This window comes from Dendrobates tinctorius, unplaced genomic scaffold (genome assembly GCF_039654945.1).
Source record: "Dendrobates tinctorius isolate UK_male_01 unplaced genomic scaffold, ASM3965494v1 ptg000241l, whole genome shotgun sequence".
Taxonomy (NCBI): domain Eukaryota; kingdom Metazoa; phylum Chordata; class Amphibia; order Anura; family Dendrobatidae; genus Dendrobates; species Dendrobates tinctorius.
Window position 1 is genome coordinate 22,359,393 of NW_027361908.1, and position 27,299 is coordinate 22,386,691.

At 42.0% G+C, this 27,299-nt stretch overlaps 1 long non-coding RNA gene across 1 annotated transcript; it reads left to right on the forward strand.

Moving 5' to 3' along the window:
• The first annotated feature begins 310 nt into the window (after nt 1-310).
• On the forward strand, nt 311-2,517 carry LOC141060582 (uncharacterized). The gene is made up of 3 exons (XR_012222726.1): nt 311-436; nt 1,457-1,529; nt 2,297-2,517. It is a non-coding gene; the product is annotated as an uncharacterized lncRNA (long non-coding RNA).
• The last annotated feature ends 24,782 nt before the right edge of the window (nt 2,518-27,299 follow it).

Consider the following 27,299-nt stretch of genomic DNA (forward strand, 5'->3'; position numbering starts at 1 on the left):
GGTATACATGGTCCCCATCGCTATCCTGGTACGCATGGTTCCCATCAGAAAAAACATTATGGGTGTGTGCAGCCGATCATTAAACAGTGCGAGTTGGATGCTGTAAACTTGTGCAACTTGTCCAATAGGCAGCCAACCCCTCCATGGTCTGGTAGGTGTGGGGTGGTTGTTTTTCTCAGTAGTTTGCACCTGAGCTGCCCCTTGCCTTTTTTAGTGGAGGCCTGCTGCATCCTGGTATATGTGCATTTGTCATCAGACAGGGTTTTGGGAAGGCCATATCTTGTGCTATGAGTTTTTTGAGTTTTTTCTATGTTAGCCGCTCTCCGTATGCAGCGATTGTCATCACGCTGCCTGCGCGGCCTGATGACGTCACGCCACCTGTGCTGGAAGAAGACGGAGATGAGCGGGAGCCTCTTCAGAGCAGCGGGGGACATAGGTGAGTACTGTTTTTTTTTAACGCCGGTCCTATTGGGGACCTGTGCTGCCTATTGGGGTCATTTACCTGTCTATTGGGGACATTTACCTACCTATTGGGGACTATGCTGCCTATTGGGGACATCTACCTGCCTATTGGGAACTATGCTGCCTATTGGGGACATTTATCTGCCTCTTGGAGACTTTTGCTGCCTATTGGGGACATTTACATGCCTATTGGGGACCATGCTGCCTATTGGGGACATTTACGTGCCTATTGGGAACCTGTGATGCCTATTGGGGACATGTACTTGCCTATTGGGGACCTGTGCTGCCTATTGGGGACCTGTGCTGCCTATTGGGGACCTGTGCTGCCTATTGGGGACCTGTGCTGCCTATTGGGGACCTGTGCTGCCTATTGGGGACCTGTGCTGCCTATTGGGGACCTGTGCTGCCTATTGGGGACCTGTGCTGCCTATTGGGGACCTGTGCTGCCTATTGGGGACCTGTGCTGCCTATTGGGGACCTAAGCTGCCTATTGGGGACATTTACCTGCCTATTGGGGACATTTACCTGCCTATTGGGGACATTTACCTGCCTATTGGGGACTATGCTGCCTATTGGGGAAATTTACCTGCCTATTGGGGACTTTTGTTGCCTATTGGGGATATTTACCTGTCTATTGGACACTCTCGCACCACACCAGTCTGAGCCTGAGGTAAAAGTGGAGTTCCACCAATATGGGCACTGGTGAGGCTGCATTGATGTGCACTGATCAAACTGCATTGATGGGCACTGATCAGGCTGCATTGATGGGCACTGATCAGGCTGCATTGATGGGCACTGATCAGGCTGCATTGATGGGCACTGATCAGGCTGAATTGATGGGCACTGATCAGGCTGCATTGATGGGCACTCATCAGGCTGCATTGATGGGCAGTGCAGTCTGTATGTCTCTGTGTGGGCAATTTTATTGCTGGTATAGTTTTTGTAGCACTGTATATATATTGGTGTTTTACTAATAGCAATTTTGAATCCCTAGGAAATAATGTTATCAAGAAAGAGAAATAAATGACTTGAAGTGTAGAATATTCAAAGAACCCATTAAAAAATTGGTAAGTTTGTTGATTTAACATTACTTCTTCATTTTAAATATTGTATCTGTTCCTGTTTTGTTTTATTACTTCAAAATAAGATATGTGCAGTGTGCATAGCAATTTGTTCATAGTTTTTTTTAAACTATATTCCGGCCGTCCAATGGTCTGAGGGACCGTGATCTGGCCCCCTGTTTAAAAAGATTGAGGACCCCTGTGTTACAGCATAGTGGATGGGATTTCAAGAAATCCCATGCCCACTATATGTCCAGAGACGCCCGCGGCTCATCCGGAGAGACAGATATGCGGTGCATCTCTCCAGAACGCAGTATGTCTATTTATCTTGAGGGGACGCAAGCCTCCGCAAGATAAATTTCACCCGTACAATGCATTGGACGCAGTGAATCGGCAGAGTTCAATGAACACATGTAGATTCACCTGCTTTCAATAGCTGGCAGCGCTTTGGATGCAGCGAACATGCACAGCGTCCAAAGCGCTGCAGATTCCTGATCATGTGCACATGTAGGGTCCTAGCAGGTTCGCAGGATGCAGTGACGAGACACGAGACTGAGTGTGGTTTGTGGAATAAACTTTTATAAAACTGTAGCCGCGGGGCTATATTGAGCTAACAACTAATGTAAACAACAATCAGTCCAAGCAGGGACTCAACAACCCTAATAACACTTTTCTTATGGTGTATGCGACTAACCCGGTTTGCCCGGTTGCTATAGGCCACGTATGACCAAACTGGGGGGTCCTTATCTTATATAGTACACTTATCTTTCCAGGGTTCTGTCCGGATCACATGCGTGACTGCGTAGAGATCGCTGATGCGGCTGCCTTGACGCCTCGATATTCCGGGGTGAAACTGGGCTCAACAGACCCTTGAAAAAGTGATGCTGGTGGGGAGCAACAGGCCCTGAAGAAACGATGACGGTGGGGTGCAATGGGCCCTGAAGAAATGATGATGGTGGGGCGCAGCAGGCCCTGAAGAAAACGATGACGGTGGGGCGCAACAGGCCCTGAAGAAACGATGACGGTGGGGCGCAACAAGCCTTGAAAAAAACAATGACGGTGGGGCGCAACAGGCCCTGAAGAAAACGATGACGGTTGGGCACAACAGGCCCTGAAGAAAACGATGACGATGGGGCACAACAGGCCCTGAAGAAACGATGACGGTGGAGCGCAACAGGCCCTGAAGAAACTGTGCCGAAGGGCGCAGCAGGCGTCTCCTTGCGACTCTCGTCTCACAGCAGTCATGACGCAGTCTCTAAATATAACCATTCACCAACCTCTGCTCAGGGTCCCTTAGCAAACAGGATGGGAGCCCCTACTGCCGCCTGTAGTGAGGTGGCGCTCTCTAGGGCTGGTGATGACAGGGCCGCAGCTGGGGCAGAAGGCAGGAGGGCAGTGTCCTGACCGCTGTAAAGGAATGGTCTCTAGTCACAGCGGACAGTGGAGGTCGTGGACTTGTCACAGCAGGGAGGGAAACAGCGGGGGCAGCTGTATGCGTCCGTATGAGGGGAGCGGCCGCCGGTGCAAGGCTCTCACGTGTCACTAGTCGGTGAGTCTGCAGCTTTCCTTTCAGAGGGCCCTGTCGGTCTCTCGACAGCACACCGTCTGCTCCCTCGGTCCTCTCTGTCTCACCTGACTTCTTGTCTGTTGTCTGGCCCTCTCTCAACTGCCACTTCAGCGTGCCCCCTGCTCCTGTTAAGATTGCCCCGCCACCTGTTTCCCTGACAACTTCAGTCAAGTCTTTTCTTTTACTGTCCTCCCAGCATCGTTCCCTCAGGAACCCTGATGGCGGTCCCCTGGGCACCTGCCCCTTCACTGTCTGGGAGTCCTCCTCCCCACAAACATACCCTAAAAAAATAAACCATCCTAATTACCTTCCCTGCGCTCCCTCACAGCACCTTGTTTTGATGCCTGCAGTTGATTTATGCTTGAAAGCTGTGCATGGCAGTGATGTCATATGCTGCCTACAAGCAGATGACAGCTACCGGAATACTCACGCTCCCCACACTGGGACTATATGAGTGGAGAGCAGTGAGTATCCATTGATCTTTAATAGCAGGCACAGTAGCCTGCTTCCTGTGGCCGGCCGATCACGTGTGCCCACTACTTAAGGGAATGAATATTCACTGCTCTCCACACCTATAATCCCAGCGTGGAGAGCATTGAATATTCTTTCTCTATAGTAGCGGGAACATGTGATTGCCCGGCAGCTTCAGGAAGCCAGGGGCTGTACTTAGTGTGCCCACTATTAAATAGAAATTATTATTCACTGCTTTTCACTCCCATGGGTGAGGAGAGTCGTGAATACTTTTATCTTTAGCAGCAGGCACAGCGGTCAACCGTGGCTGCAAGGACCACCGTCCTGTGACCCACAGCTTCGCCGCTGCCACTCCCCCACCTCCCCAACACAGTAGGTACAACATTTCAATCGAAAGTGCATCTAAGTACTCACATTCAACTGAAATATCTGACATGACCTATCTGAGGCCAGTGATTGGTTGCAGCCAATGCAAACATGTGATCAGAACTGGGGAAGTAGCGCTGGTATGTAGAGGAGCAAAATAGCGATAATACAGAGTTTTACAGTTTCAATGTCCATACAGTAATGTGCAGCATGGTGAGTCAGTGGTTAATACTGTTTATTTTTTTGTAGATAACTTTGCTGGCTTGATTTCTTTTTTACATTTCTTACTTAGATCTTTATACTCCTGAAATGCTATTTCTGTATTCTCGCCCTTCAGGATTTTGAATTCCCTTTGTTTTCATCTTATTAAACTTTGTACTGTCCTATTTATCCATAATGGTTTCTCTTTATTCCTTGCATTTTTTGTTTTTCCCATATTTTCTTGGGGGTACTCTGGTTTATTCCCCATTTCCTAAGACATATTGATTGGGAATTTAGATTGTGAGCTCCATTGGGGAGAGTGACTATGATGTCTGAAAAACTCTGTGCAATTAATGGCTCTATATAAGTAAATAAAATAAATAAAACACGGACCATGGTGGTAAAACTGTCTTTAGGCTATGTGCACACGCTGTGGTTTTTGCTGCGGTTCCGTTGCGGTTTTGACCGCAGCAGAACTGCGGCAGTTCTGCAGGCAGTGTACAGTAGCATGTTATCCTATGGGATTAACATTCTGCTGTGCACATGCTGCGGATTTTTAACTGCGGAAAAACTGCGGTTTTGAATCCGCAGAAACAATTGACATGTCAATTATTTCTGTGGATTCTGCTGCGGTTTGCCACCTATTCCATTGTCCAGGTGGCAAACCGCAGGGCAAAGCCGCAGTGAGTGCACTTAGCCTAACTCAAGGTATCACAGATGCTCCCTTGCTATAGTTCTAGAATTATAAATAGAATCTTAGACTGTATTGATTTTTTTATATATTTATGCATAGTTAGAAGGTCATCCCCTAAGTTAGCCCCAACGCTAAATTACCTAATTTTGATATTTATTTTTTTCTAAACTCCTGTCCTTTAAATGCAGTATGTTGATCATTACTAAACCCACTTCAACTCTGGTACGTCTACTTTATTTGGAATATTTGACTTGCCTTGTGTTATGAATGTAAATTTCGAATTAAATGATGGATTCCTCATCGGTATTCAGTAGTCAAATCGAGTCCAGCGGTATGTTGAATGCTATCCTTTGAGGTTGAGAATGTGCTATTATTCTGATTTGGAAATATCAGCAAAGTTTATTCTTCAGTGAATTTATTTAAAATCAATAAAACCCAGATCACCGAGCAGCAAATCAATATTATCAAAATCTTGACTTCTCTGAATTGTAATATACAAGTATATATATTTTTCCTGCAGAACTAATGTAAAGTGTGTATTCAGTGTGTATTACTGAATTGGTGGGTTTGTTTTAAGCACAATAGCACGTTTATGATATTTAAGGAAAGTACACTTTATTACTCTTCTATTACTCTTTGTAGATCCATCTGGACTCTTTGAACGTATTCCTCTACACAGAAAGGAAGGTGAGTTTCCATAAGATAACCATTTAGCAGTACAGAGACATAGGATATGACAATTTTGCTGTCAGAAAATAAAATACTTAGACAACACTATTTTCTATCTTCAATTGAACCTACTTTAATGAGATGTATTTGCCATTGTATCCTTTGTTAGTTTATTGCCTTTCTTTTTCACTTATCTTTTTGTTCTTATTCATATAACAATGCCGTTATTACTTGTTTGTTGTTATTTCATATGGTGTACAATAGAGGTCCTTTTCTATTTTCAATGAAAAGCATCCAACAAAAGATCAAAGCATTGAATCAATCCATTTTTACATGATGAAGATCTGACTGAAGATATTACAATTGCAATATCCACTTAAACTATTTTGCTTGTGACTAGTGTTGAGCGATACCTTCCGATATCGGGAAACATCGGATCGGATTGGATCAGACCGATACCCAAAAAGTATCGGATATCGCCGATTCCGATACCGGAAACCAATGCAAGTCAATGGGACACAAATATTGGAGTTAAAAAAACCCTTTGTTTCCTTGTAGGTTAATTCTACATGAAGAAAAACAACTAAGAATAATGTAGAATGTATTGGGGGAGGTGGAGGAGACATTAAAGGCATAGAGGTTTAGCCCAATCAAATGGAAAAGCAGGAATTAATTTTTTTTAAGACGTTCGGAGTTACAAAGATATTGACTATGTTAAAGGGGTTGTGTAGCAATAGAGGGAGATGGTCAGAAAAGGCACATGTTGGCGGAGTGTTGGAACGGAGTGCTTCATCTAGCTTGGAGGTTGACTGAGCCCCTGACCCGGAGGACACGGCACGGATGCGGGCACCTGTATGCACAACAGACTGTGAGTAAAGCTTTGGAACTACATGCCCTGGTGTCTTAAAGTTATTCCTGCGCCAACACACTCAGCACTGCTACATCTATGTGCCTGGCACTGCACCATCTACGTCTCTTCACTACCTCTCCATCTACACTGCCTTGGGACTACAGCCCTACCTGTGGAGGGCCACAACATAAAAGCTGCACCACACCATCTGTCCCAGAGGATCTGTCTGCAGCGTCGGCTTAACATCTTCATTGCCGAACACCACAGGTGGCGTCACGAATCATTCACTCATAAACTTTAATCATCATCCACACGTTCAACATTTCCCTTTTACAATGGACGCCCAGGGCCACGGACCCGGTCACAGCTACCGTGACATCTCCCATTGACACCAATGGGCCCGGTACCGAGTACCCCACCAGCCCTGGCGGGCGATCCAGCTTGGCGGAAATACATAACAGAACAGGTTGTCCAGGCTTTTCACATAATCTCAGTGCATATCTAGGCTACAGAATGCTGACAATAAGTATTTTACCTTCTGTGGCTAGTCTGCACGGTTTCCAAGATATCATCTCTTGCTTCTAAGATAAACATCCGGGGGGGGGGGGGTGTTCTGGCATTGAAATGAGAACTTGTCTTTTCCTCCTCCCTCACTAGTTTCACTTTCCATAGATCACTGTTCAGTGTGTGTCTGGGGGAGGAGCAGCTGGGTGGTCAGCTTGCAGCCAATCACAGCCATGCCATTAGTTTACATGCCTAACAGGATGTGCCCACACTTCTTAGGATTCCTCATTGGCTGAATCAAATCAAACTGGCTCATAGCATTATGGGAACTTCCAATTCCGGTATTCGATATGCAAAAAGTATCGGAACTCAGTATCGGAATTCCGATACTGCGAATATCGGCCGATACCCGATATTTGCAGTATCGGAATGCTCAACACTACTTGTGACCAATAATGAAATGACCACTTAGAAGGATCATGCTTTTATTGTGTACAAAATATCAATTCATTTACAAATGTGTATGTATGTGAAAGCAGATTATTGATGCTTATTAATGTTTGTGCATAACTAAAAGCTAAAGATAACAAGTGACACCAAAATGGTGGCTTTATCTATGAAATGCTGTCTGTCCTTATATTCACTGTAATTTGTAAATAATTGAGTGACCTTCAGGTCATCATTCAAATCACAGAAAGAATTGCTTAATTATTAACATTCCCTCAAATTCGGTAAATGTTTTTTTCCTTCCGTCTAGTTTTGGTCCCATCATGTGATTCCATATTCATATTGTGCATATGGCTCTGATGTCTAATGCACTCACTTTATACTGGGGCTTCTGGTGCAAACTAGTCCTCTGTTTTCACTGTGTGTCATACTATCGAAGTGTATGTGATGATGTCACAGCATTATTTTTACACAGACGTCTTTCAGTACATTAACCCCTTTACCCCCAAGGGTGGTTTGCATGTTAATGACCAGGCCAATTTTTACAATTCTGACCACTGTCCCTTTATGAGGTAATAACTCTGGAACGCTTCCATGGATCCCAGTGATTCTGACATTGTTTTCTCATGACATATTGTACTTCATGATAGTGGTAAAATTTCTTTGATATGATTTGCGTATTTGTGAAAAAAATGGAAATTTGGTGAAAATTTTGCAATTTTCCAAGTTTGAATTTTCATGCCTTTAAATCACAGAGATATGTCACACAAACTTCTTTATAAGTAACATTTTGCACATGTCTACTTTACATCAGCACAATTTTGGAATCAAAATTTTTCTTTCCTAGGAAGTTGTAAGGGTTAAAAATTAAACAGCGATTTCTCATTTTTACAACACCATTTTTTTTAGGGACCACATCACATTTGAAGTCACTTTGAGGGGTCTATATGATAAAAAATACCCAAAAGTGACACCATTCTAAAAACTTCACCCCTGAAGGTGCTGAAAACCAGATTCAAGAAGTTTATTAACCCTTCAGGTGCATCAGAGAAAATTTTGGAATGTTTAAAAAAATGAACATTTAACTTTTTTTCACAAAAAAATTTCATCAGATTCCATTTTTTTTATTTTATCAAGGGCAGCAGGAGAATTTGAACCCCAAGAGTTGTTCTGCAATTTGTCATGAGTATGCTGATACCCTATATGTGCAGGTTAACCACTGTTTGGGCGCATAGCAGAGCTCGGAAGGGAAGGAGCGCCGTTTTACTTTTTCAACGCAAAATTGGCTGGAAATTAGATCGGACGCCATGTCGCATTTGGAGAACCCCTGATGTGCCTAAACAGTGGAAACCCCCCACAAGAGACACCATTTTGGAAACTAGACCTATCTAGATGTGTGGTGAGCACTTTAAACCCCCCAAGTTCTTGACAGAAGTTTATAACGTGGAGCAGTAAAAATTAAAAATCTTATTTTTTCACAAAAATGATTTTTTTTTGCCTCCAATTTTTTATTTTCACAAGGGTAGCAGGAGAAATTGGACCCCAAAAGTTGTTGTCCAATTTGTCCTGATACCCCATATGTGGGGATAAATCACTGTTTGGGCGCAGAGCACGGAAGGGAAGGAGCACCATTTGACTTTTTCAACCAGAATTGGCTGGAATTGAGATCAGACGCCATGTCGCATTTGGAGAGCCCTTGATGTGTCTAAACAATGGAAACTCCCCAATTCTAACTCCATCTTTAACCGCAACACACCCCTAACCCTAATCCAAACCCTAACCATAACCCTAACCACAAACCTAACTCTAATACAACCCTAACCCTAATCCCAACCCTAATTCCAACACTAACCCTAATCCAAACCCCAACTCTAGCCCCAACCCTTACCCTGAGGCCCTGGTCAGACTTGCGAGAAACTCGCGAGTCTCGCTCGTCAATACCCGGCATTACCGCCGGCACTCGGATTGGAGCATTGCATGTTTTTCTATGCTGCTAAATGCACCTGACCAGAGTGCCTTGGCAGTGCCGGGTGTTGACGTGCAAGACTCGTGCAAGTTTCTTGCAAGACTGACCCTTGCCTAACCCTAACTTTAGCCCCATCTCTAACCCTAACTTTAGCCCAAACCCTAACTCTAACTTTAGCTCCAACTCTAACCCTAACTTTAGCCCCAACCCTAACTTTAGCCCCAAACCTAACCCTAACTTTAGCCCAACTCACTTTAGCCCAACTCTAACCCTAATGGGAAAATGGAAATAAATAAATTTTTTCAGTCACTGTTATACCGTTAATAACAGAGATCCCAACACCGGGGTCTGTAGAAATCGACCCGAATCCTGTTCTCTGGTGACTCGGCTACCCCCGGCAGCCGATACCCTGGAGATATTCCGACTCTGGGGTGGCACTATAACCTTAAACCTCAGTGCCGTTAAAAAGCAGCACTGTGGTTTAAGTACTCTTAACTGCTGCCGTTAAAAGGTGTATCAGCCATCGTTAAGTGGTTAAATGTAACTCTCATCATTCTCCTCTGCTCGTGCCGATCGCCACCAGAGCAGGGGAGAATGATGAGAGCTGTGTTCAGCATCCAGCGCCGGGAATCAACGATTACTGCAACGCTTCTTCCGTGGCACCCGTCCATGTGGTACTGATGCGACACATACATGCCACACGTATGCCGGAAGTATTACACACATGAACACTGATATCTCCAGTACCAGAAATATCAGGACATGTGAAAGAGGCCTTATAGCGGGTTTTTATGCTTGGCAGATGTCACACTCTAAAAGGCGCTTTTTATTGCAAGAAATAGTTTTTGTATTACCATATTTTGAGATCTATAATTTTTCCATATTTTGACCCACAGAGTCATGGGAGGTTTTGCTTTTTGCAGGATGAGCTGACATTTTTATTGGTATAATTTTTGGGCACATGACGTATTTCGATCACTTTCTATTGCGATTTTTGGAGCAAAAAACAGCATTTCATGAATTTCTTTTTTTTGGGGGGGGGGCATTTATACCATTCTGTGTGTGGTAAAATTGATAAGGCAGTTTTATTATTCGGGTCAGTACGATTACAGCGGTACCTCATTTATATAAATTTTTTAAATTTTTTCTGCTTTTATATAATAAAAACTATTGTATAGAGAAAATAATTGTTTTTGCATCTGTTTATTCTGACAGCTATAACTTTTTTTATTTTTTGCTGATGATGCTGTATGATGGCTCGCTTTTTGCGGGACAAGATGACGTTTCATCGGTACCATGTTTATTTATATTTGTCTTTTTGATCGCGTTATTCCACTTTTTGTTTGCAGATATGATGATAAAGCATTGTACTTTGCCTTGTTTTTTTATGGCATTTACTAAAGGGGTTAACTAGTGGGGCAGTTTTATAGGGTCATTATAGAAGTGGCGATACCAAATATGTGTACATTTATTGCTTAGATTTTTTTTTTCATCCAAATATTTATTTAGTGATAGAATAAATATTGATTTTTTTTTTATTATTATTATTTTTATTTAAAAACATTTTTTTACAATTATTTTAATTTTTTTTACTTCACTCTAACTTTTAAACTTTGTCTCACTATGGGACAATCATTTTTTGCAGGCTGATCGCTTCTATAGCATGAAGATGAAGCAGCATCTGCATGCTAAAGAAGCTGTCAGCACTGCACTACTGCACACTGACCTAGAATCATAGAATCATAGAATCATAGAATCGTAGAGTTGGAAGGGACCTCCTGGGCCATCTGGTCCAACCCCCTGCTCAAAGCAGGATTCGCTAAATCATCCCAGTCAGATGTCTGTCCAGCCTCTGTTTGAAGACTTCCATTGAAGGAGAACTCACCACTTCTCGTGGCAGCCTGTTCCACTCATTGATCACTCTAACTGTCAAAAAGTTTTTTCTAATATCTAATCTGTGTCTCCTCCCATTCAGTTTCATCCCATTGCTTCTAGTCTTTCCTTGTGCAAATGAGAATAAAGTTGATCCTTCTACAATGTGACAGCCCTTTAGATATTTGTAGACAGCTATTAAGTCTCCTCTCAGTCTTCTCTTTTGCAAACTAAACATTCCCAATTCCTGCAACCTTTCCTCATAAGACAGGGTTTGCAGACCGGTCACCATTCTGGTTGCTCTTTTCTGAACTTGCTCCAGTTTGTTGATGTCTTTTTTAAAATGTGGTGCCCAAAACTGGACACAATATTCCAGATGAGGTCTGACCAAAGAGGAGTAGAGGGAAATAATGACTTCACGTGATCTAGACTGTATGCTTCTGTTAATACATCCTAGAATTGCATTTGCCTTTTTTGCTGCTGCATCACACTGTTGACTCATATTCAGTCTGTGATCTATTAGTATACCCAAGTCTTTTTCACATGTGCTGTCACTTAGCCCTATTCCTCCCACTCTATATATGCTTTTTTCATTTTTATTGCCCAGATGTAGTACTTTGCATTTCTCCCTGTTAAAAACCATTCTGTTAGTTGCTGCCCACTTCTCCAGTTTATTTAAATCTTTTTGAATCCTCTCTCTCTCTTCTCTAGTATTAGCTATCCCTCCTAGCTTTGTGTCATCAGCAAATTTAATCAGTTTACCCTCAATTCCTTCATCTAAATCGTTGATAAAGATGTTGAACAATACAGGGCCCAGGACAGAGCCCTGTGGTACCCCACTTGAGACATTCTTCCAACTGGATGTGCAGCCATTTACGACCACTCTTTGGGTCCGTTTACTAAGCCAGTTATGAATCCACCTAACAGTTGCCTTGTCCATTCCATACTTAGTCATTTTTTCAATAAGGATTGTATGAGAGACTTTGTCAAATGCTTTGCTGAAGTCAAGATATACTATATCTACAGCATTTCCTTGATCCACCCAATCAGTGATACCGTCATAGAAGGAAATTAAGTTAGTCTGACATGACTTATTAGTTACAAACCCATGCTGACTCTGTTTAATCACTTCATTCTTATCCAGGTATTGACATACATGTTGTTTAATAATTTGTTCAAAGATCTTTCCTGGTATAGAAGTCAGACTCACCGGCCTATAGTTGCCTGGGTCCACCTTCTTCCCCTTTTTGAAGATAGGAACAACATTTGCTGTTCTCCAGTCTTCTGGCACTTCTCCTGTTCTCCAAGAATTTTCAAAGATTATGGAGAGGGGTTCAAAAATTTCTTCTGCTATCTCCTTCAGTACTCTGGGGTGTAATTCATCTGGACCTGGAGACTTGAATTCATTTAGGTTAGCTAAGTGTTTCCTCACTATCTTTCTGTTTATAGATATCCTGGATTCTTCTATTCCCTTAATAGGACAGTGGATAACAGTTGATGTTGCATTTCCTTTCTGAGAGAAAACAGATGCAAAATAGGAATTTAAAAGTTCAGCCTTCTCAACATCCTGTCTTACCATTTCATCATTTTCATCCTGTAAAAATCCTATAGCATCTTTGACTTTTCTTTTACTTTTGACATATCCCCAAAATCCTTTATTATTGCTTTTGACATCTCTTGCAAGCCTCAGTTCATTTTCAGCTTTAGTTAATCTGATTTGTGCCCTGCAGGTTCTGCAGACAGCATTATATTCTTCTTTAGATATGCCTCCCTCTTTCCATTTTATAAACATTTTTTTCTTCCTTTTTAGCATGTGCTTAAGTTCTGTGTTCATCCATCCTGGTTTCCTTAAATGCTTCCTATTCTTCCCATGCACATGACCAGGAAGTTTCTTAGTTCTTGTAACGCGAATGTTGTCATGATGACATCGGTTTACCATGGCAGCGATCGGGACCCCGCGTCACGCCGCGGGATCTCCGATCCAAAGGCAGAGAGGCTGTCAGGCCTCTGCCTCTTCCGGGAATGCTGCGATCATATTCGATCACAGTATCCGGGGGCTAAAGTGCCGAGAGCGGTCTGTGACTGCTTCTGGCACTTAGCGCCGACTGTGAGCTGAGTATCAACTGACACATGGCTGCCATCGGCAGCATAACACCCGATCGCTGAGACATACTATTTCGTCCATGGTCATATGGACCCAGGACATATGGACGGAATAGTACGTCTGATGTCAGAAAGGGGTTAATCATCACTTGAATCTATAACTTTATACATGATGAGGGGTGCACAGTGCCATAACAAATTGTTGAACAGTGCCATAACAGCCTGGCGCTGCCTACTCTAATAGCCTGGTGGACAATGCCATAACAGCCTGGTGCAGCCTGTCCTAACAGCCTACTGCACAGTGTCATAACAAATTGCTGTAGAGTGCCCTAACAGTCTGGTGCTGCCAGCCTGGTGCACAGTACCTTAATAGCCTGGTGTAGAATGCCATAACAACCTGTTGCAGCATGCTCTAACAGCCTGGTGTAGTGTGCCATAACAGCCTGGTGCACAGTGCCATAACAGCATGATGTAGAGCGCCACAACAGCCTGGTGTCGAGTGCCATAACAGCCTGGTGCAATATGCCCTAACAGCTTGGTGCAACGTGCCATAACATACTGGTGCATACTGTCATAACAGCCTAATGTAGAATGCCAAAACAGCCTTGGGCAGTGTGCCTTAACAGCCTGTGCGCAGTGCCATAGCAGCCTGGTGCACAATGCCATAGCAGCCTAGTGCACAGTGCCATAACAGCATGATTTAGAGCACCACAACTGCCTGGTGTTGAGTGCCATAACAGCCTGGTTCATAGTGCCATAACAAATTGGTGTAGAGTGCCATAGCAGCCTGGTGTTGCTTACTCTAACAACCTGGTGGACAGTGCTATAAGAGCCTGGTGTAGATTGCCATAACAGTCTGGTGCAGCATACACTAACAGCCTGTTGCCCAGTGCCATAACAACCTAAGATAGAGTGTCATAACAGCCTGGTGTAGAGTATCCTATCAGCCTGGTGCAGTGTGCCACAATAGCCTGGTCACCACAAAGAGAAAGAAAAGGAGACCTAATAATTGCTAAAAGTTAATGTTGGTACTTTTACCAAACAGTAACTGGACATACATTAAGGGACAGTCACAATTTTTACTAAAAACCAACACACAGAAGACCACATATGACCATAAGTCCCATTAAAAATAATATTTATTAATATATCATGATATATATCAAATTTTAAAAATTAAAATCAGGTACCCATATGTAAAGTAAATACAATTTATACACTTGCTGAGATTTATATAGATAAGGGCAGTACCATCCCGGTGTATAGCATACATATCACATAATAGTGCAGAACATAATTATATCCAAACAATAAAAATGTATGTGCAACATTATGTGAGCAAAAACTTTAATATACAATAATAAAGTGCATACAATTAATAAACACAATAAACAGTGCTGTGCCAAACTTCATAGTGTAATGTCAGTGCAATTGAACAGTATAAAGAGTTAAAAAGTGTTGCGCAATATTATGCTCTTACACTAGGTGTCAGTGTGCCTATACACATTATGTAGGTAGAAAGAGACACAAGTGTCCCTATAAAATACATATATCTACAGACCAAAAATAAAGCAGAGCAAAATAGAAGTGACAACACAAGTGAGGATAGTGTTAACTTATAGTAAATACTGCTTGAACTGCTCCTGGTCACCAGGAATAAGATGCCCAGCCCCAAACTGGTTGGCAACCAGTGCTCAAGAGCCGTGTTGCTCGAAACGCGTATGGTACTATTACACACCACCCCCTGTCATTGCTGTGCCATCTGAGATGTCTGTTTTGTCATTTTGAATTTTTTAAGGATCATCCAATAAAAACTTTCTAATTTTTAAATAAACCCTGTGAGTGAGCTGGATCCATTTATATTTCTCCTATTACCATGTTAGCAGCCCTCCCTGTCACAGGAAGGAGAGATGGAGCCTGTTTGTTGGGCTTTCCATGTATGTGTCGTAACTGTCACACGTGCAACTGTGGAGCCGAACAGCTGATCAGCTAGAACGATCCAGGAAGCCGGGTTCCCTTTGCAGCTTATTCGGTAGGTGCTATAGCTTGCCGAATAAGCCCTGACCCGATCAAATTCGCTCATCTCTACTGAGGACCAAGTACTGAGAACTGAGGAACAGCTGCCACCATGAGGTTTTGAAAATCCTCAGTGTCCACAAACCTAAACAGCAACATTTCCAAGGCAAGCAGTCTGGAAATGTGTCTGTTTAGTGTATAGACCTGTGGATGCGTGGCTGTGTATTTCTGCCTGTGTTCAAAGGCCTGTGGTAGAGACAGCTGAATGCTGCACTCAAACAAATAAGTGGACGTGGTTACTGCTGGTGTTTGTGTATGTCCAACCACAGGTGCAGGGTGGGAGGCCTCCACGCCTGCATCCCGCACAGTGGATTGGCAAGCACATAGCATAGAGGAAGAGACAGTACTGTCACCTGCAGTCACTGATTACGTACCCAGGTGTTTGACCCACCTATTTGGGTGGTTTTGATGAAATGTGCCTGAGCATCGGGGTTGGTGGTCAGGCTGGTAGTGATCTGGTGGTATGGCACAGGTTGCAAGTGACCATTCTCTTATGTTCTGCACTTTCTGTAAAAAGTGCCAGACTGGGGAACATCTAAGCCTTGGCCTGCGAGCTGACCGCATGTGGGTGCACTGAGGAACAGTTGACCACTTCCCTCCTTCAGCCACACTGCCTCTTCAAGACTGTTGCGGTCCTATAGATCCCACCCCCTCTGCGCTGTTGTGCTCGCTGTGCATACCACTTTGCCAGGTTGGATCAGTGACATCATCATCCACCAACCTCATCTTGCACTTCCTTGCTCTTGTCTTCCTCTTGACTTGTTGTCTTAATATGACTTGTTGGAACGTGTGTCTCATTATCAACCACCTCTTGAGACAGTAACTGTCATATACTGCCTTTGGCTTCTTACTGTGGCTGCTCAAATATTTGGGCATCACAGCACACAATGTCCACATGTCCCTCTTAAGACGTGCATGGTGAGGAACCAGAAGTCATAAATGGAAAGGTAAAGAGCTACTCTGAGTGTCCAAGTATGGGGCTACTTATCCCATGGGACTCACTAGGGTAGGAGGAAAGAGGATCAGGATGAGGATTATGTGGTCATACTCTTAGCTAGTGAAACTGGACCGAGTGGAAAAAAGACTGTTGCTGGGAAGCAGACTGGAATCATCTGCCATCCAATCCACAACCTGATTGCACAGTTCTGATTTTAACAGTGGTATCCCATGCCCCCCTGAAAAGTGGGACAGGAAGCTAGGTTTTGTGGATGAGCGTATTTGTTGTGCTCCTGAAGAATTCCCAGTTTCACCTGGACCACAGCAACTGCCGCCTCTTGCACCATCAGCATCATGTCCACTCCCCCCCTCCATAAACAACATGCCTTGAGCATTTTAAATTATCTAAGGAGCTAATAGTGGTATTATTAGATAATATAATCTATTTAAATTGTCACTGAAAGGACTTTTGCTTTTACTTGGCAGCACCAAGGACTGTAATGCAATCCACCTTGCCTAAATGCCTCTAATACGCTATCCTTACTCCGCCAGCTAACGTACATTAATTGCAGTTAAGAGCTGTATCATTAGAGAATGGAGTCTATTTAAATTGTCCCTGAAAGGACTTTTCCTTGTTCGTGGCAGCAACAAGGACTGTAAGGCAATGAACCCTGCCTAAATGTCTCTAATATGCTATCCCTATTCACCAGCTAACCCTACATGAATTGTAGATAAGAGCAGTACTATTACAGAATAGAATACATTTCTCCATATTTGGACTCCACAGATGGAGACCTACCACATAATAAACAGCTGCACAATATTCTTGCAGTAGCAATACTTTATTAAGCTGGATCATCTGTTTTATTGTAATGACTATTATTAATATTATTATTATTATTCTGCATTTATATTGTGCCATTTATTCCATGGCGCTTTACATGTGAAAAGGGGAAATATAGACAAGTATAATAAACATGTGTAAGACAAGGGACACACAAATACATAAGGAGAGGGGACCCTGCCCGCGAGGGCTCACAGTCTACAGGGATGGGTGAGGATGCAGCAGGAGAGCGTAGAGCAGGTCGGGCAGTGGTTCAGTAGACCGAGGATCATTGCAGGCTGTAGGCTTGTCGGAACAGGTGGGTCTTCAGGTTCTTCTTGAAGGTTTCCGTTGATGGTGAGAGTCTATATTGACTATAATGATTATATTTCTTATATTGGTTTTCATGATAGTAATGTAAAACCGACCGCAATGGTTCTAATGATATAGGATATTTTTGAGCATAAACCTTAATTATCATACCAGAGAAATGATCCTTGTATCGTCATAGTAATTTTTAACTCTTCTGAGAATAGGGTAGTTGCTGCAGATAATGTATTTTGTATAAATGTACTTGAATTTTGCAATTCATATACTGTAAATGTCATTTTTATTTAAGACTTCACTGAACATTATATCCTTTTGTAGTCCGGCTGGCTAATGGCATAATGAGATCATCAGCAACTCTTCTAGCTATACCCCACAGATGCTTTTTCAAATATTAATAAGGAAATTTGAATGTAACTATTGTCTTGGGTTTTCATTTTAGAATAAACAAGTATTGACATTAAATTTTACATTTGTCTGCTATTTGTGCATGTGTGCTATGGAGCTTGCATCTGTCATCTCTTATGGGCCATAAACTTTTTTCCTTCCACGATTATCTTTTTTTTTAACTTTTACGCATTGGAAATTTGGAATTTGCTTATTCTATTTATTCAATGTTTAGACTGACCTTTGGAAAATATGGAAATGCTAAACATTGTACTAAGGCAATATTTGCTATTTACATTAATAAAGCTAAACACTCAAGTTTTAAAAAGTTTTCCATTACAAAGCATTCGATTTTTCATTCTTCTGTATTATTAAACAATTAAAGTTTCAAGTATTTGCAATATTTTTTTAAAAGAAACCTAATGTTGATATCAAAGCTTCAGGCTTGTACTAAGCCTCATGGGCTTGTCAAATAGATGTCATAAACACATTTTATCTCAGCACATGACTCCATAGGTGGTTTGGTAAAAAGGCATAGTAAACAAGAATATTCTAGCTAAAGAGGGCAAAGCATGCTGTTTAAACTGCCTCTGTTGTAATATAAAAAAAATCTGTTTTCATGTGTGAATAATGCTCAAAATACACAGGAGGTATGCCATTATTCATCTTCCAGTCTCAGAAAAAGGCATAAAATGTTCCAAAATGGCCTGATAATGTAGCAACTTCTAATAAATGACAAAAGTAGTCAGACTTCAAGCTGAGATGAGAGATTTTTCTTGGATTTTTGTGCATTAGTCTTTACAAATTCTAGCGACAAAGTTTATTAAAATATTCCAAAACCATCAGAATCATTAGTTTTTAGGGCAATTGCCATTTTGTAGCATAACGGGATTATTGTTTCCTTTTTTTTGCTCTTCTTTTGCTAATTTTTAGTTAAGTGCATGTATTGATATACGACCAGGATAGTGTCACATGTAAATCTTTAGCATTCCAGGTGATTAGGGAAAACATATCTAAAGTTTTAAGGTTTTTAAAAATCTTCCATATTAGTATCCATTCACTTGGCTTTTTTTATTTCAATGTGATCTGTACAATCCACTTACCCAATGAATTTGCAACTCCAATCCAACTTTGCCTTACAAACTGCCTAACCTGTGCATGGCTGCTCTCTACTGGGACTGCTGATCTCTGATAATCCAGATATGATAATCCACATTATTATTATTATGCATTTATATAGCGCCATTTATTCCATGGCTCTTTACATGTGAAAAGGGGAAATATAGACAAGTATAATAAACATGTGTAAGACAAGGGACACACAAGTACATAAGGAGAGGGGACCCTGCCCACGAGGGCTCACAGTCTACAGGGATGGGTGAGGATACAGTAGGAGAGGGTAGAGCAGGTCGTGTGGTGGTTCAGTAGACCGAGGATCATTGCAGGCTGTAGGCTTGTCTGAACAGGTGGGTCTTCAGGTTCTTCTTGAAGGTTTCCGTTGATGGTGAGAGTCTGATGTGTTGCAGCAGAGAGTTCCAGAGTATGGGGGAAGCACGGGAGAAGTCTTGTATGCAGTTGTGGGAAGAAGAGATGAGGGGGGAGTAGAGAAGGAGATCTTGAGAGGATCGAAGATGCGTGCTGGTAGGTACCTAGAGACCATGTCACAGATGAATGGAGAAGACAGGTTGTGGATGGCTTTGTATGTCATGGTTAGTGATATAGTGATATAGGTCATGTGATGGCAAAGTTTCTGGGCATTATGGGGAAGCCCGTGAGCCACCGCAAAATATCTGTAGCCCACTCTCTGATGCTTCAGAAATGTGGGAAATGTTGCAAAGCATTTTTTTTGATCCTCGAGAATTGAATTTCAAAGTGTTTGAAGTTGCAAATTTCAGGATATTCAACTCAAAAACAATTTTTCAAGGATTGATCTGCTTATCTCTAATCAAAAAGCTAGCATCAAATAGTAACCTAACCTCAGGCTTCACACATTACTCCATTTAATAGCACCTAAAAGAAATGCAGAGCAATAGAGCTTTTATAAAGCCAAATAAAAAGTCAGCATAACCTCCATTATTCTGCCTAATTCGATTTTCACTGGTGTTGACATCTTCTGGGAGATGGTCTATACACTACTTAAATCTTATATACAGTGGTTTGCAATAGTATTCACCTCCTTGGCTTTTTTTTTCAGGTTTTGCTGCCTCATAACCTGGAATTTCACTGGTTTTTCTGAGGGTTTAAATAAGTCCATGTAAAGAACATGTCTAAAACTGTGAACATTTGGTTTTCTTTTTATTGTGAAGCAAACATCAAATACAGTGTCGTGGTGCACTTTTGACCAGTCACTGAAAAGCAACAAAAGATGACAGAAATGTGAAATCTGCTCCAAATACAAGAAAAACTCTCCCAGTTTCATACCTATTCAGTGCAGTTCAATGTGGGCTCCATTTGTTGCCCTACACACATCCAAACTATAATGAAGTTCTTGCCACACACGGGTAAGGATGTCTGGTGTAACAGAGTGAATAACATCTGTGATTTTCTGTTTTACGTGATTAATGTCGTCGATATGTTCAATGTACACATATTGCTTCACATAACCCCAAAAGTAAAAGTTTAAGGGCGTCAGATTCGGGGATTTATTGTATACTGTGTAGTTTCATGTGACTGGTCAAAAGTGCACCATGACTTTACAGACACACTCTAGGTCAAAATAACTGAAAACTTCAGTGTGCATAACTATTCACCCTCTTAAACTCAGTTCTTTGTAGAGCCTCCTTTTGCAGCAATTACAGCTGCAAGTTGCTTTGGATAAGTCTCTATGAGGTCTCCACTGGGATTTTTCCTATTCCTTAAAGCAAACTTATCACCATGTCAGGCCGATATGAGATGCAGACACCGCTTTTCAGGGCTTATATACAGTATTCTATAATGCTGTAGATAAGCCCCCAACCCGACCTGGAAGAACTGAAAAATATCTATCTTTTATTATACTTACCTGCAGGGCGGTCTGGTCCGAGGGGTGAGCAAAGTACTGCAGTGCGCAGGCGCTGGGAAAGGTCAGATACGCCCAGTGTCTGTGCGCTGTAGGACTTTGCTTTGCCCTTAACAGGGCAGCTAAGTACGCCTGTGCAGGAGCGCAATGCCGAGCAGACTGTGTGGATGATGCAGGGATGGCGATCATAAGAAGATGGGAGGCAACAAACCAAGAAGAGCGAAACCCATCAGACTGGAATGCCCCACAGGTGAGTACAATAAAATATATTTTTCTTCTCTTACACGTCAGGTTGAGGGCTTATCTACAGCATTATAGAATGCTGTAGATAAGCCCTGAAAGGCAATGGCCATAACCTAATCTATCGACCTAACCTGATGACAGGTTCCCTACCCCTTCCAGCCAATCACAGCAATGTTACCAATAAAGCTGTTGAAAAAAAAACATGTGACAGGCTGTGATCTGTGCTGTGTGATGCAGCAACAATCATAACCGTCACAGTGGGTGGGGTGATCGCCACATCACCTTACCTGATTAACCTCTATGGCGCCAATTGGCTGAACAATAGCTTCTAGTCAATCAGCGCCAAAGGGGTTAATCTAAGATAGGGAACGCCGCCCTGGACGCCATCTTTACCTCAGATTTAGCATGCAGAGTGATTCTCCAAGCCCCTCTGTGTACCTGAGAGAGAGAATCCATTGGTGGGCAGTGTAATCTCCCTGGCGATCTCCTGCCTCCAAGTGCTGCTGCTCCATTGTCATCCTCTTGTGATCTTCCTGCGGTGTGCTGTTATCTGCCTGCTGTGTGACTACTGTGATCACAGCAGCAGCTATAGTACCTCCCTCATCCCTTTCCCAATCCTCCATCCCTGTTCCAGTACTCTCCTCCAATTGAATTTTTAGCGCACTTTTTTGCGCTTTTTTTCCTGTGCGTGGCATCCGGCGCAGAGCATTCGTGCTCTTCCTGTGTCCACCGTGCTCTGATCCATATCACTGCTGACCAGAGACTGCACCACGGGAATTTTTCTTTTTTTAGCTAGTTAGCGTAGAAGACGTCACCGTCTAAGTGACGTCTGATTTATTTTTAGAAAAAAATAATAGTAGTTCAGACAGTGTAGTTTTAGATGTAGCATAGCTGGCGTCAGTGTTTGGTGACCTCCCCTTTCCCAGTCTCCCCTCCCTGTTCCAGTACCTCCAGCATCCCTCCATTTAATTTTTAGCGCACTTTTTTGCGCTTTTTTTTTCCTGTGTGTGGCATCCTGCGCAGAACATTCATGCTTTTCCTGTGTCTGCAGTACTCTGATCAGTATCGCTGCTGATCAGAGACTGTGCCACTGGAATTTTCTCTTTTTAGCTAGTTAGCGTAGCGGACATTGCCGTCTAAGTGACGTCTGATTTTTTTAGAAAAAAATAATAGTAGTTAGTACAGGGTAGTTTTAGACATAGCAAGGTAGCGTAGCCGGCGTCACATCGTTAGTGATGACTGATCTTGTTTTAGAGAAAAAAAAATTGTACAGTGTAGTTTCATTTGGTAGCGAGGTAACGTGTTAGTATAGCCGGAGTCACAGTATTAGTGACGTCCGATCTTGTTTTAGAAAAAAAAAACGTACAGAGAAGTTTTATAGGTAGGGAGGTAGCTTTTTTTTCTTGCATAAAAAGTGCATTAAGGGAGCGTACGTCAGATTGTTGGTGACATCCGTTTTTCTTTTGCAAAAAAAAAATTGCGTCGGGTAAATTTATAGGCAGGGCATTAGTGTAGTGAACGACTGTATTTTTTTTTATACCAACTTTTTTTACATCTGATTTTTCTTTCCATTTTCTTCATCTACATTTTATCTCTCTACTTTTTCTTTTCTCTCTGTTTTGTTATACATAGTACCCTATTTACAAGCCCCACACATTACATGTGTTAAAGCACTACTTACATACACATCCCCGGGGTTTGGAAAAATAAAAAAAGCCCTCAATTTTCTGACATTAGAAAATAATCTTTTTGAATCGTGCCTTCTTTTACGTCAGCCATCTTGCAATGTATGATCTTTGCCTTGAGTTTCAAAGTTCAATGAATGCTTTTCTTTGCCATCAGAAGACGATTTCAGGGAAGGAACAGTATTTTCTTTCTCTGATACAATAACACTGGAAAAACTAGAATTATCTTCCAGGGTTTCTGGGGAGAAAACCAACACTAAATATGTAGGTGTAACCGATATTTTGATATGTTGGGAATCTTGCACTGAAGCCCCATTAATCATCACTTGGGTAGATTGACTTTGACATTTTCTGTGTATCGGTGTAGACTTCTGGATGTCATCAGCTTTGATATTTGGAGAAGAATCTTGGGTCTGTAACATCTGACAGCTTGTCGCTTCAAATCAACCTGTTTTCCATTTACTTCTGACTGACAATGTGAACTTTCTGTACACTGGAAGATTTAGCCAAATTTTGTCTCTCAACAGCTTTTGACACAAGCTACATAAACTTTTTAACTCTTTTATGTGCTTTTCTGAAGTGCAATATAGCTTGGTCTAATTTATTGGATATGCGATTGTTTTTACATAGAGGGACTTCATCAGACAGCATACCTAAAACAACTGTAATATTTTCTTCGGACAGAGAGAACTTGCAAATCCTTGCCGATTTTTTTTTTTTTTTTTTTAAACAAGTACTGACAGTTTTATTTTGTTCATATTCAGTCTTTTCTTCACTGTGGGGTTCTTCGATTTGGGAAGATTTTATCTTTATTTATATTAGTAACCAATGCTTTTAATGGAACGGGGCTACTGATGATAGCTTTTGCGCTCGAGTGAACAATCTTAACTACTTTGGTAGATTTTCCTGGACCCATCAAGTATGTTGATTCAAAAGTGTATTGCGGTGCATAACACTTGGCAGCAAGGCAGGCCTGTCAATGCATAAAAAGAGTACGGGAGTACAAAATGAATAATGTTAAGTGGATTTTCCTGGTCCCATCCTGTATGTGGGTTCAAAGTCATATTGGAGTCCATATTACTTGGCAGAAGGGCAGGTCTGTCAATGAATAAAGAGTACGGGAGTACAAAATGCATAATGTGAGGTGGATTTTTCTGGTCCTATTCAGTTTGTGGGGTCCAAGGCATATTGGGGTGCATAACACTTGGCAGCAGGGCAGGCCTATTAAAGCAAAAAATAAGAGTATGGGAGTACAAAATGAATAATGTAAAGTGGATTTTCCTGGCCCCATCCAGTATGTGGATTCAAAGTCGTATTGGAGTGCATATTACTTGGCAGCAGGGTATGCCTTGCTATCAATGCATAGAGAAAGAGTACGGGAGTACATAATGTGAGGTGGATTTTTCTGGGCCCATCCAGTATTTGGGTTCAAAGGCGTATTGGAGTGCATATTACTTGGCAGAAGGGCAGGCCTGTCAATGCATAAAGAAAGAGTACGGGACTACAAAATGCATAATGTGAGGTGGATTTTCCTGGGCCCTTCCAGTATGTGGGTTCTAAGGCGTATTGGCGTGCATATTACTTGGCAGCAGGGCAGGCCTTGCTGTCAATGCATACAGAAAGAGTACGGGAGTAAAAAATGTATAATGTGAGGTGGATTTTCCTGGGCCCTTCCAGTATGTGGGTTCAAAGGCATATTACTTGGCAGCAGGGCAGGCCTTGCTGTCAATGCATACAGAAAGAGTACGGGACTGCAAAATGCATAATGTGAGGTGGATTTTCCTGGGCCCATCCAGTATGTGGGTTCAAAGGCGTATTGGAGTGCTTATTACTTGGCAAAAGGGTAGGCCTGTCAATGCATAAAAGAGTACGGGAGTTCAAAATGTATAATATGAAGTGGATTTTCCTAGGGCCCATCCAGTATGTGGGTTCAAAGGCTTAATGCGGTGCATATGACTTGGTAGCAGGGCAGGCCTTGCATTCAATGCAATATTTTTTATGGATGCTCTCATGGACTTCTCGTGAAAGGGGTATTGCCATGCGTCGTAATTCTTGGCAGCCCATCCACTCACCGCATAGGCTAAAACAGTTTAGGAGACCCACTGGTTAATAATGGCCATTTAAGATGCCTGCCTGATGCCCCTGTAGAAATAGGCTCTGTGACTTTAAGAGTCCCTCCTTCATAAATGAAACAAGATGTGTCTCCTTGTTTCACACTTCACTTGGCCAGCTAGTGTTGCTAAAGGTTACAATGACATTTCCCAGTGAATGCATTAGTATTGGTTGAAAGCAATGTTAAAGTTGAAAAACGCTTCAAAAACGCTGCGTATGAACATAGCCCAAGTGGGGGAGGAACATTTTGGTCTGGGGTTAATTACTTTGCCTTATATGCAAGTCATCAACCTGGAAAGGATGTTCCTTAACATATTTCCCAGCAAAATCCGTTTTGGTTTCTTTTTGTTATGTTTTTTGGTGCACCTGATAAAATGGCATGAATCTCTGAAAATATTGCTTAAAGCTGTGAACTAGGAGTCAGAAATGCTTGCATGGGTGATCCCCATGATGTCCCCGTGTCATTTGAGCAGTGTTTCCATCATTTTCAGACGTTATCAGAGCCTAAAAGGACCCCAGGGGGGAGATCGCGGTAAAAATGCTTGGGTCTCCCATAAACTTACATTGGGCTCATTGTTCTGTCCGAGTACCGGATTATTTAAATTTGCTCGACCCAAACAATGAGCACCCAAGCATTTTAGTGCTCGCTCATCACTAGTCATATGTCTTGTCTCCCCCTTTAATGCTGGCGAAGGCGCTGAGTCCGCATCTTTCCAGCACATGATAGATCATTTCATCAGCTGACATTTGCTCTCAACATCCGTGGGTGGAATCATGATCCACCCTTGGCCGTTAACATGCTAAATGTCACTGACAATCTCAGCCCCAATCAAAATAAAACAAAATCACATATTTGGTATTGCGAGTTGAGAAGTGCTTCATCTATCAAAATATAAAAATAGTTCATCCTATCGGTAAGCGAGAAAAAAATTAAAAATGCCAGAATTACGTTTTGTTTTTTTTTGTCGCCATAACATTAAAATAAAATGAAATGACAGCTGATCAAAACATTGTATCTACCCCTAATTAGTATTGAGAAAAACATCAGCTCGGCACGCAAAAAATGAGCCCTCAGTCTGTCCCAAATCTTGAAAAATGGAGATGCTACAGGTCTCGGAAAACGGAGATTTTTTAAAATAAACTATGAATTTTTTTCATTTCTTAAATAAAAAAGAACCTATACATGTTTGGTATCTGCAAACTCATAGTGACCTAGGGAAGCTTAATGGCAGATCAGTTTTAGCATTTAGTGTACATGGATAAAGCAAAAACAAAAAAAGCAATTGTGGAATTGAACTTTTTTGCCAATTTTACAGCACTTGTAAATTATTTTTTAGTTTTCCAGTACTTTATATGTTAAAATCAACTGTGTCATACAAAAGTACCCAGCAAAGAGCAAACAGATGAACGGAGCTATTTATCTGAAGTATTGCGGTATATATTTCAGTCAAAAAGCGGAGGTGCTTGCATGAAAAAAACATGAATATTTCAATGTGAAGCGAAAAAAGAAGAAATATGCAGCACTCACCGATATAGCTGAAAAACTGTGCGTCTTTATTTCACATAAATTCCATCCATAGATATGTGTCCTGGACCCGTAGAAGCGAGTAATCGCGAAACGGCCGTTGTCCAGCACCTCCCTCCCCTAGCATTCCTCTAACGTCCTGCATGTCTACATATCTATGGATGGAATTTATGTGAAATAAAGACGCACAGGTTTTCAGCTATATCGGTGAGTGCTGCATATTTCTTCTTTTTTCGCTTCACATTGAAATATTCATACAAAAGTACAACTCGTCCTGCAAAACCAAGCCCTCAGGCTGGTTTCACACTTGCGTTTTTTTGCTCAGCTTTTTAGCGCAAAAAAAACGCATGCGTTTTTCCCCTATACTTTAACATGGGTGCGCATATGCGCACGTACACGTTTTTATGCGCATGCGTTTTTTGCAGTGTGCGCTCTGGCGCACAAAATGCATCCTGTTGCATTTTTGTGCATCTGACTTGCCCCCAAAAAACGCATGCGCACGCAATGCGTTTTTTTTTTTTTTTTACAGCAAAACACCCATTAAAGTCTATGGGTGCGCACATGTGTGCATTGTAATGCGCACGTATGCGCAAAAAAAGCGTGCGTTTTTTTAAAAAAATGCACCAAAACCCACAAAAAAGGAAACAAATGCATGATGCGTTTTTTTTCATGCGTTTGTGTGCGCAAAAACCGCGCAGCAAAAAAACGCAAGTGTGAAAGTAGCCTCACATGGCCATTTTGATGGTAACATAGGAAAGTTATGGCTTTGGGAAGAAGGGGAGCAAAAAACAAAAATGGAAAAACGGAAAATGGTCTGGGGGTGAATGGCTTAATGTCCATATTATGTCTATTAGACCTGACTACCCCTCTGTTCATGAACATCAGACTTAGAGCTCAATAAGAACCTGTGGTCTTCATTTGGATTAAGTAAACCCCATAGTGTATGAGTCTTGC